This window comes from Amblyomma mixtum, chromosome 10 (assembly GCF_055824585.1).
Source record: "Amblyomma mixtum isolate Tamu chromosome 10, ASM5582458v1, whole genome shotgun sequence".
Classification (NCBI taxonomy): Eukaryota; Metazoa; Arthropoda; class Arachnida; order Ixodida; family Ixodidae; genus Amblyomma; species Amblyomma mixtum.
The window spans coordinates 19,441,836-19,453,001 of NC_143021.1; the positions used below are offsets into that span (position 1 = coordinate 19,441,836).

Here is an 11,166-nt window from a genome sequence, read left to right on the forward strand (position 1 = left end):
GAATTTTCAAGGTATTGTTTGCTAACTTGCCTACTAGCGGTTATATAACACTTATGTAAGAGTTCTCATTTTTGTTGATCTGCATGTAATTTATCTGTATTGTACTCTATATTGTACTGATGCCCACCTGCTACGGTCTCTTACTGAGACTGGCAGTATTGTAAATAAATAAAAATAAATACGAGCCGTCACTATGCCTTCGGCCTTGAGTTTCATTCTCCGAGATAATATAATATTCTCCTGAAGATCACATTGTGCCTTCGTAAAAGAGAGCGAAATCTGCGAATGCCAAGCCGAAACAATGTTTTCAGGATTAGTCTGGAAGTGTAATATTTTCATACCCTGATTACAGTTCTTCAGAAGTTATTTAATAGTACGTCCTATTTCGAAGGCTCACTGGTGTACTTTCCCAGGCGGTTGTGAGCCCTAAGCAAACAGCGAAAAGAAAGCAGGAAAAGCAAACCAGGCGTATAAAGGAAGGCTAAAGGAAGCGAGAGGGATAAAGGAAGCCAGAGATGTAAAGTCATAAGTGCATTTAATGCATAATCATGTATACACATATGCTCTTCCTGCGTATTTCAATTAAGTCAACGGCACAACATCAAAACTGCCGGTTCCACCTCCTACCTAGTGTCGGACCTTCCTTAGCTGCCGTTTTGGCCATAAAGAACCTCATTATGCACCCTAAAGTGTAACACACATCCAACGAGAAATAGCAAAAAAAAAAAAAAAAAAGACGAGACATTCACATAATGGATTTGTAAAGAGGTTTAGAACTCAGAATTTGGGCAAAGTTTAATCAGAATGCAACCTGAACTGAAACAACTCCCCTCCCTCCCCCTCCGGAAAAAAAAGAAACGAGAAAAAGTCAGAAGGAACGATTCGAACTGCTGCCCTACACCTATAAAACGAGAACATTAATTGCTCCCCAGAAGCAACTGGAATGAGCACTTTTAATGGTCATCTTACCTGTTCAAACAAATATTCTCCTAGTTTTCGCTAGACGGCGTTACTGAGTTGATTAATAATTTGCACCTTGGTGTATTATCGAAGCATTCAACCTTCGCCCGAAGAGCAAGGCACTTTGTGCAAAACGGGGGGGGGGGGGGGGAGCAATTCGTGATTCAGATAAGGAAACTGTGGCCACCATTTCCGAAAAGAAAAGCCACCCATCATATTACCATCATCGTCGTACGCAATATCCGGCACTGTGGCTTTCATGCGCCCTCCCACGCCTCGGTCACCCACAAGAAAGAAGAAGAAGGTCTTAAGAGAATCCCCCCACGTGGGTATGTGCCATTATAAAGAGGTGAAGAAGAACAAGAAGAAGAAGAAGAACTCCTGCCTGTAAAAGCGGCTCCAGTGACCCAGCATCCGGGAATTCTAGCCCACGGCTTCTCCACGATGGGTCTCAAGCGGGACGACATTGCATCTGAGGTGAGCGAAGCGCCCAAAGCCCTCGACTTGCAGTGGCACCCTGACAAGAACGAGCGGAAAGAGAAGGCCGAGGGCATAATCCGGTTTGTCTCAGAAGCTCACAACGCCGCGAGTAACAAGTCGTCGTGCCAGTGGTACTACCCCCACATCCGGAGAACCTCAGTTCCTCGGTTCACATTGAACACGCTTCGAGCCTATATTCACATCGTGCCCTCCCATCCCAGGGAGAGCAGCGTGGAGCCATCTTCTGCGTACATGCACTACGGGGCTTACTCATCCACAGATCTCTATGACCAGCACCTTGGAGCGGACGCAGAGCACGTGCAATCGAAAGAGCCATCCTCCATGCTTAGCAATGGGACACCTGCCCTAAACACCCCATGAACAACGCCTACCGTCTGACATCATGCACTCACAATTATTGCCCCAGTGTAGCGTGAATCCCGTGACCGTCTACCCCTAGAACTCAATGAGATCGTGTGCCCAACAGCACCGCCCGTCCTCCATCTGGCAAAAGATGTTTCTACTTGAAGTCAACAAACCTCAGTACTCTTACACCTCAGTACTCCTACACTGTACCGCTCTCTGACTCACCTACCGAAATTAGCCGTGTCTATGAAAACCTACTTGTCCACCGTCTCCGTGCGCTGCTACCTGCATCGAAGCATTCTGGTGATATACTAAGGCCTGTAAGATCTCCAGAACACGAACTGGCTCTCTTTATAACCTGCCCACTTGAAGAGACACGACTCCATCTCTGCGTCAGCGGGCGAATGCCGAGGAATAACAGGACTGAAAATTAGGCTGCATGCGCTTTTTTTCTAGCGTGGCCTCAAGCGCACATACGGGCACACTGGGAAAATCACGTCCAATCAATTTTCTCGCAGTGATTGTCTTGGTGCTGCACTCCGTTCTTTTACCGCACGAATATATACGGTTTTTCATTGCAGAAGAGATTACAGGAGGCTTATTTTCACTCCACTTCAACACGCGCCATTATTAACATATTTTGCTTGAATCTTTATAAAAGGCCTGCTATCACTGAAAGACACTAATGCCTGCTTCGTCTGCTGTGTTTGAAATGGCATTAATATTTAGATTTATGACTACTACTTTGAGCAACAAAATGCAACCGTATATCTAATACGCGTAAGAAATCTTAGTTATGACCTTCGTTGTGTCGTAATTAGCATGCAACGTATGTTAACTATAATGTCTAAATATGTGATTGCTTTAACGGATCTCTAGTAGAGCTATGTTACATGCATTGACTTTCAAAAGTACCTCGTTTGGCTACACATGTTTTACAAGGTGTAGTGTTTTAATTGCGCTGACGGAATCTCGTCTGTTGGGAATGACGTGAAACACGCGGACCGTGTACTATGTCTCGCAACTTAGACAAGGTGAACCCTTTCTGTGTGGTTGGGCCGTGAGTGCAGGAGTGCAACGCCCTTATGAGAAAGACTTATGAGAAACGCGATGTCGACGCAGCATCACATAGATACAAGCTCCGCTTTAACGGTGTGAAGCTAATGCACTGATAGTTTTTTTCCGGCTTTCTTAATTCATACCTCTCTCTAATTACATGCACTCATTAGCAGACATCAGCACGCATATTTGACCATGTGACACTCCACAAGACGCACAAGACCTCCGTGGAACCAAGTGTAAAGGATGTGCCACAATGGAGTAGAAGTAGAGTGTTTGACTCGCAGCCCAAACGTCATCGGTTCGATTCCCATTTAATTACCCCAGATTTATTCTCCGCGTAATTATAGCCTTACGTCTAGCAGCCGCGGTGGCTCAATGGTTATGGTGCTCTGCTGCTGACACAAAAGACGCGGGTTCGATCCCAGCCGCAGTGGTAGAATTCTAGAGGCCCGTGTGCTGTGCGACGTCAGTACACGTTAAAGAACCCCAGGTGGTCGAAATTCCCGGAGCCCTCCCCCACGGCGTCCCTCATAGCCGGGGTCGCTTGGGGACGTTAAACCACCATAAGCCCATAAAAGCTTTGCATCTGATAATGACATTGCAGTCATGAGACGACCTCATACTTACAATGCAACTTATGGTTCCATCATTTTCATTGCTCAGCTAAACGTGTGGTATCACGACCCCCTCGACCAACCGAGATTTCCTCGACACCCCGCCGGCGCTGTCCAGTTCTCTGCTGAACGGAAGCCTAACGCTGTCGCATAATAGTCACATTTTTCCTGGAGTCATAACCTGTCTTATAATTGACGGAATCTCTCTAATACATTTGTGCCTCATAAATGCAAAGAGTTTGGATATAAAGCAAAACTGTCCATAAAGCTAGTCGTGGAGAAAAAGTGTTCGAAAGAATTTAGAGAATAAGGATTGCTTCTGTGTGCAGCAGTGTGGAGTGAACGGAATATTGGAAAAAATCTTAGGAACGCCATGTGCCTTAGAGCGGTCACCATTATCTTACAAGTGCGGTGCTGTTAGGGTAACATGGCGGTCTATGCTTGCATCACGCTGTCTCATGACTTGTCGACGTGCCTCCGACTACTACTGTTCATACCCCGCGAATCATTGGTAGATACTTGTGCCGAAGTAAGGTTCCATCAACATTACCAAAGTAATATTCACCAGTCCAGCAAGTGAACACCAGCTGACATTTGGTAGCGAGGTGCTGGAAGTGGCAGGGGAATACGTATGCTTAGGGCAGGTAGTGACCGCTTATCTTGATCATTAGAGGGAAATAACTAGTAGGATAAGAATGGGATGGAGCGCATATGGCAGGTTCTCTCGGATCATGAATGGCGGTTCACGAATATCCTTCAAGAGAAAAGGCTACAACAGCTGTATCTTATCGGTACTCACCTATGGGGCAGGAACGAGGACGCTAACGAAAAGGGTTCAGCTTAAGTTTGGTACAATGCAGCGAGCTATGGAAAGAAAAATGATAGGGTTAACAAGAAGAGACAGGAAGTGGGCTGAGTACGGTCGTTTTTGGAGGGCATGCGAATGAGTCCTTGTGACTCTGCCCCCGGGCCGAACATTGGGGCGGATGGCCGCATTCGCCTAGGCGGGCGATGTTCGATAACTCCAACTTTCGGTCGCTTGAGCCGATGCGACCGAGTGCTCGCATTGCAGCTATTGGCTGCTGTCCCGTGACGTGCGAGGTCCCGCTTCTCATTTTTGCCTTTACTGTAAAACTCTTGAGAAAAACATAAAATTGTAAAATAAATGTGAGATGAAGCTGGCAGAACCAGGCAAAACTAATTGAAAATGTAAGAAAAGGAAAAACGCCCCGGAGAAAATCTAAGAAAATAAAATTAGCAAAAAGTTGGCACAAATGACTGCCCGGAAAAACTGGATTATAGGGCAGAGCGGTCCAAAAAGGATTGTAATTAAGAACAATCAAAAGAAACCAGAGAGAGAGGTTGAGGTTGTTGCAAGCTACTGGTGAGGTTAGCCTTGCAGATTCTGCCGGAACTTCTGCACCATAGCGTCACTTAAAAGGTCGACAGATCAGGCACATACATGGTCTGTTCTGAAAGTAGTAGGACTCATTTTTTTAAACAAAATTTATTCAAGAGAATAGTACAAACGATGACAATTTTTGAAGGTAGCACCCTTCCGCACCTACACGCTGCTGCCAATGGGTTTTACAGTTTTCGTACGCCTCCAGGAACGCCTGGACCGGAATGATGTTTAGCTCCCTCGTCACGGCCTGTTGAACCACCTGTACCGATCCGTGATGTTTCCCCTCGAGCGTTGTTCTCGGGAATAGAAAACAGTCTGGAGGGCCAAGTCGAGGCTATAGGGGGGCTGAGGCAGCGTGCCGCCTTGTGCTGGCCAAAAAATCGGGGTCCTCATTCACATGATGAAGAAGATCCTACCGGTTGGCCTTTTCCTCCTCTGACAACACTCCCGGCACCAACTTCGCGCACGCTTTCCTCATGGATAAGTTTTCTGTCACGATGTCAAAAACTTGGGTTTGAGGAATGCTCAAGTCATCAGTAATCATTCTGATACTCACTCTACGATCACTGTGAAGTAAATGTTTCACTCGCTACACATTTTCGTTGGTCTTGCTGGTCGAAGGGCGTCTGGAGCGGTCGTCTTCCTTCTTCCTTCACTCTTTCCTTACCTTCTCGGAAAAGCTACTGGCACTCAAAAAACACCTGATCTACCCGTGAAAGCGTCACCGTAGGCCTCCTTAATCATGTTGTGAGTCTCTTTGCCTGTTTTACCAAGATTTACTCAAAATTTAATCGCGTATCGCTGATCCAGTAAACGCTCGACGATTCTGCGTGACGAGACGTTTCGACAGGGGTGCACAGTACAAGCGACCTCCCCTCTTCAACGGCCGAGAGCCGACTGCCAATTTTCCCCAGCATTCCCAATATCCCCCTTCAACGATCCTGCACGCGCAGACCACCTCTCGTCCGCCCGTTCGCCCAGGAAAAGCCAGTCCTACTACTTTCAGAACAGACCCTGTACCTGAACCCTATCTGATTTGCATAGCTCTAAACACAATCATCTATAGCAGTGAATCGCCAACTCCTGCTGTCACCATCTGGAGTCCAAAGGCGAGTCCTGGAGGAACTTTAAAAGAAGGCGTGAAGCCTCCTTTCTACATGAATGCTCTCCGCGCGGTAAGATAATGTCCTGAAGGGAGCTATGTGGGGCTCACGCATTCGAACAATCAGACATCACGCACGCGACAAACATTCCGCATCCTGATGCTTACGGCTGGAGTTGGAGACGACTCTTAAGTTGTACTCTTGCAAGCGTAAGCTCCATCTAGTCAAGTGTCTTGAGGGGTCTTTGAGGCCCGCCAGCCAGCATAAGGAATGGTTTCAAGGAGAGGGCTGAGTCGGGCTGGTTGGTTCATGTTTAATGGTACGGCAGAACAGCGCTGACGGACGGGACAGAAAAAGACGAGACAGACACATTCGCTGGGATGGAATAGTGCGCTGGAATGGTGGTAAGGAATGGTGGTCGCTCACCAAATAGAAGGTTCGCTCTTGCAGGTACGGTAGATAATTGTTGATGGCCCTTGTCACTGCAAGGCATTGTTTCTGCGTCGTAGCCTCTCGGAGCGCGTAAGTGTTCGACTGGCATAACTGATGACCGTTCTAGACCGTCGTGCCTTTGTATCAATACCGCACAACGGCCAACATTGCTGGCATCAGAGTGGATGTCCGTGGCAGCGTGTTCTTCGAAATGGCCGAGTATCGGAGTACATTGGAGACGGCTGCGAAGATCGAGGAATGCAGCCTGTTATTCGCTCCCCCACAGGAAGGGCGTGTCGTCGCGAGCCAGTGCACTTAACGGTTCAGCGATTCTCGAGAAGTCTTGAACAAAGCGTCTAAAATAGGAGCGAAGACCCGAAAGCTGGCGAAGGGCCTTTTTTACCGTTGTTCATGGAAAATCTGAGACGGCAATGGTCTTTGCAGGGTCCGGGCGAACATCTTGTGCGCTGACAACGTGACCAAGAATGCGAAGTTCCTGAAAACCAAAATTGCGTTTCTCGGGTTAGATGGTGAGCTGCTTAGCTTTGAGCACTTGTAGCATAATGCTCAACCGCTCCAAGTGTAAAAAACATAGCGACATCGCCCAGGTACACCAAGCAGGACTGCCGCTTAAAGTCGGAGAGAACGGTGTTCATAATGCGCTGGAATGTGGCGGGAGCTGAGCAGAGACCAAATGGCTGCACCTTAAACCCGTGCAGGCCGTCGGGCGTCATAAAAGCAGTCTTCTCCCGGCCTCTTTTGTGCACTTCAATTTACCAGTACCCGCTTTTAAGATGTAATGACGGAAAGTATCGGGCGTCCCGCAATCGGTCTAGCGCGGCATCAGTCCTGGGCAGCGGGTAAAGGTCCGTTTTGGTCATGTTATTTAGTTTCCTGTAGTCAACAAAAAAACGCAAAGTATTGTCCTTTTTCTTGACAAGAAGTACAGGCGATACCCACAGGCTGGTGGACGCCTGAATAAAATCGTTCACAAGGATTTCGGCAACCTGATTCTGAATGGCTGCTCGTTCCATCGGGGAAACACGGTGTGAGCGCTGGCAGACGGGCCCTGTAGTCTCATCAGTGATCTCATCAGTAGTCTCATCAGTTAAGTGCGGCCAACCTTCGAGCACGTAACGAGAGTCCACAAAGTCTGCTAAGAAGTACGAAAGAAGATCCTTCTGAACCGATGACAGGGCCGGATTTTTTTTGACTGATCGAAGAACGTGGCGTGCGCTAGCATTGTCTGGAGTGGATTGTCCCACGGTGCACAAACCTGGGACCTCAGAAACCTGGTGGAGGATGCCGAAAGCCGTGTCTTTGACGAGGTCCTGATATTCATTTGCCAAGTCGGTAAGGAGGATGTGCGCACAGCCGTCACATAGTTGGACGAGATCTCTTGCAGCGCAACTCTCCTCTCAAGCAACAGTAGAATATGGCCGTCCGCCAAGCCCTCGTAGTCGTGGAATAGGTCGTTCCGCACTATAGCACCAGGGAAGCGTACCGTTGCGGCACCGTGGCATCATTCCCGACGATGTGCAGAGCGTTACTGCAGCGATCTTGGGTGCCAAAGCAGGCCACGGCCTGTTTGGTCGTGAACGTGACGCGTGCGTCGTAAAGGGCAATCACAGCGCCATTCGCCTGCTGAAAGTCGATCCGCAGGATAAAGTCTCTGGAGCACTCGGAGAGCACGACAAATTCACCGACATACGTGATCCACGATTGCCAACTGTCCGTGCGCTTACCCACAGGGAGAATTAGTTGCCCACCAGCGGTGCCATGTGGGTCCCCGTCCACTGTGTGAGAACCTTCTTAAGTTATTGAGCAAACGCACGGCTCATTACAGAATAATAAGCACCGGCATCGAGCATCGCGGTAACCTTAGCGCTATCAGCTGCCACACGCATTCGGATGCAGCGTACCGGGTGCTGTCGCTTTCTCTCTCTGTCCAGGTATCTTCGGCTCGAGGGTGTCGCCATGGAGGGCCTTCACACGCTCTAACGTCAGTGGCCTTGCGCCCAGTTGTCGCTGGTGTTAGCTTTCCGGACGTGGACTCGGCGAACGACGGCCAACAGAGCTGCTTTGGCAGCCGAGGTTGGAAGCGCGATAACGGAGCGGCGAAGGCGAGCGGGACTCGCGCCTACCAGGGTAGAGAGGGTTCTGGCGTGCCCAGGGATGCTTCGCAATCTCACGCGATCATTTGCTGTGCTTAGGACAGGGTGCGTCGATAAATAAACCGCGGAGACCCACTTGGCGATACGGATATGTTCGATAGAGATGACCGGGCTCCTCGCAATGGCAGCAGAAAGGCCTGCGGTCCAGTGGGAGCCACAAATCCGACTTCTGAGGGCGTGGCCTAGCTGTAGGAGGTGCTGTTGCGTAATATGGGGTGATGTCGGTCACGGGAGACCTCGGGGTGAAACCGCAGCTAAGTGCAGTTGCGTTGCAGTGGACGATGTTGCTCACGGCAGGCACCGTGGTAGTGGGACCACTGCGAACCGTGTGACGTACAACAGATGGGCACATGGATGGGTCTGTCATCGAACCGGGACGGCGCTTCGCGGACAGGAGGTGCCTGCCGCATCTCGTCCCTTTGCCTGCGCCGCATCGTGGGGCTGACGGATCCGGTAGAGTTCCTCCAGGTCAACGGATCGGATTGGTTCGCACAAGGCGGCTGCACTGCCGCCGAGGCACGACGAAAAGGATTCGTACACCTTGCTGTTGATGTCCCAATTCGATTGGCGCGCCTATTGCTGGAGCATCATCTCCATGGTGGTCGTCTCGGTAAGAAATTCCACAGCAGTGCGGGGTGCGCTGCGCAAGAGGCCGACGAACAGCTCCTGCTTAATTCGACTGCTCAGATGGTGAAGTTGCTTCTCCTCCGTCATGTCAGGATAGCAGCGCTTGAAAAGAGGGGCCATGTCTTCGATATACATGCGCATATTTTCGTTCGTGCGCTGGTTTCGGGAGTGCAGCGCAGCTTTAGCCTTCTCTCGGAGGTCGGCGTTGGGGAATGTGTCCAGAAGATTGCGGCAAAACGTCTCCCAGGTGGGAAGGGTAGCCTCGTGGCTTTCAAGCCACGTCCGGACATGCTCTTCAAGGGCGAATTATACATCATTGAGCTTGCGCCTGTTGTAGCGGTTGTAGGGTTGTGGCGGAGTCCAGCCAATCCTCACCGTTTTCAAACATGTTGCCATGAAAAGATGGCAGTGTTCACGATGGGTGGCAGAGGGTTGGCGATAGGGGCCTGCCGTGAGGGGCAGTTGGACTCGCCGGTTTAAGCTAGGCCGGCGCCGGGGGCCTGACGTCAGTGGCAATGTCAGTTGGACTCGGCGTCGTGGGCTGCGTCTTCCTTGCGGGCTTGGGAAGGGGCCCAAATTCAAGCTACTTTCCTCGGAGACGGCGGCTGGGTCACCGGCGAATTGCAGTGAGTTCCGTATGGATGCTGAAAGCAGTGCGCAGGTCGAGAACCGGCACCGAGCATCTCCACCCAACTGTAATTTACAACTAGAAGGAGCACCGAAGGAGAGCCGAAAAAGTGCGGCGCTCCCAAAGTGGTCCAAGCGCGCGAGTGAGGTTAACCAACGTGTGCCTCTACGAATCCATGTGCTACTTCTTCGTCTACAGTGGCGTGTATCAATATTTACAGGTCTTTTTCAAACAGAAACTGTGAGCGGAGAGAGTCGCTGTGCCTGGAAGTTAACGGGTTAACAAAAAACTGTAAGCTGTGCTACAAGTGGTGTGATGGCAATTTCAGGGTGCAATAGTCATGTGATTAAGTCTGTATTTGATTTTTCAACTCAAATCGAAACGCTCCTAACACTTCTTGCGCTGTATAGCCTTATCCGGTAACCACAGTTGAAAGGTTGTTTGTAGTGACTTCATATTAACACGACAAAATTATGCGGGTCATAATGGGCTTCGTGCATTTTCACCCTGTCCATAGTCCAAACAGCAGATTTCCACGTTAACAAGGCGTACATGGATTGAAAAAGTTGTGACCCAAGAAAAAACTTTCCATAATTCGAGTCGTCATATTACGGGGTGGATATTAGCGAGGCATGGCTGTATACAGAAAAATTTGGCAACGTTTTTAGTTCTGATAATTTCACAAGCAGCAGATAATTGTTGCTCAACTACCTGACACAGGTAGCAAATTTGTTTCTTGAAGAATACGCGAACCGATTAGAATGATAGTTTGTAAGGCACAGAAGTTCCGTGGTTAAAAATAATCGTCGGCTTTAGCTAACATCATCAATTTAAAACAGCAGCTTGAAAAATGAGCCCTCTCGAACAGTGCAATGGAAAAAGGACCTGGTCCTCAGATTTTCAAATTCAGTGGTGCACTTTTATTGGCAAATTGATGATCATGTGGCGTCGGTGACGTCACGACCCTCTTGACCAATCATTGAATTTCGTGACAGAGGAGCAGGGAATTTTGTGTTAGACGACAATCTAAATGCTGTCGCATTAAAATATTAGAGGCGCAAAAGACAGTGAGGCGTCAAGCCCTGCAGCTTTTTTTCCCTTTATTTGTTCCTCAGAGAGGGTGTAAGAGGTAGCCAAGGCTAAAGGCTAAGAGCCAGCCTGACGAGGCCTTGACTCTTTGTACAAATTTTGCAGCATCGAACAGAACTCTGGCATGATACTTCGGTCAGCAGCAGTGATACAATGTAAGCAACTCTTTAAAAGGCAAAATGTTATCGTCCTGTACATCAGTCTCAAATGATCCAAAGTTGTAAGA

The 11,166-nt window shown here is 49.1% G+C and overlaps 1 pseudogene; it reads right to left on the reverse strand.

Moving 5' to 3' along the window:
• Nucleotides 1-7,904: 7,904 nt before the first annotated feature.
• On the reverse strand, nucleotides 7,905-8,948 carry LOC149325285 (uncharacterized; annotated as a pseudogene).
• Nucleotides 8,949-11,166: the final 2,218 nt, after the last annotated feature.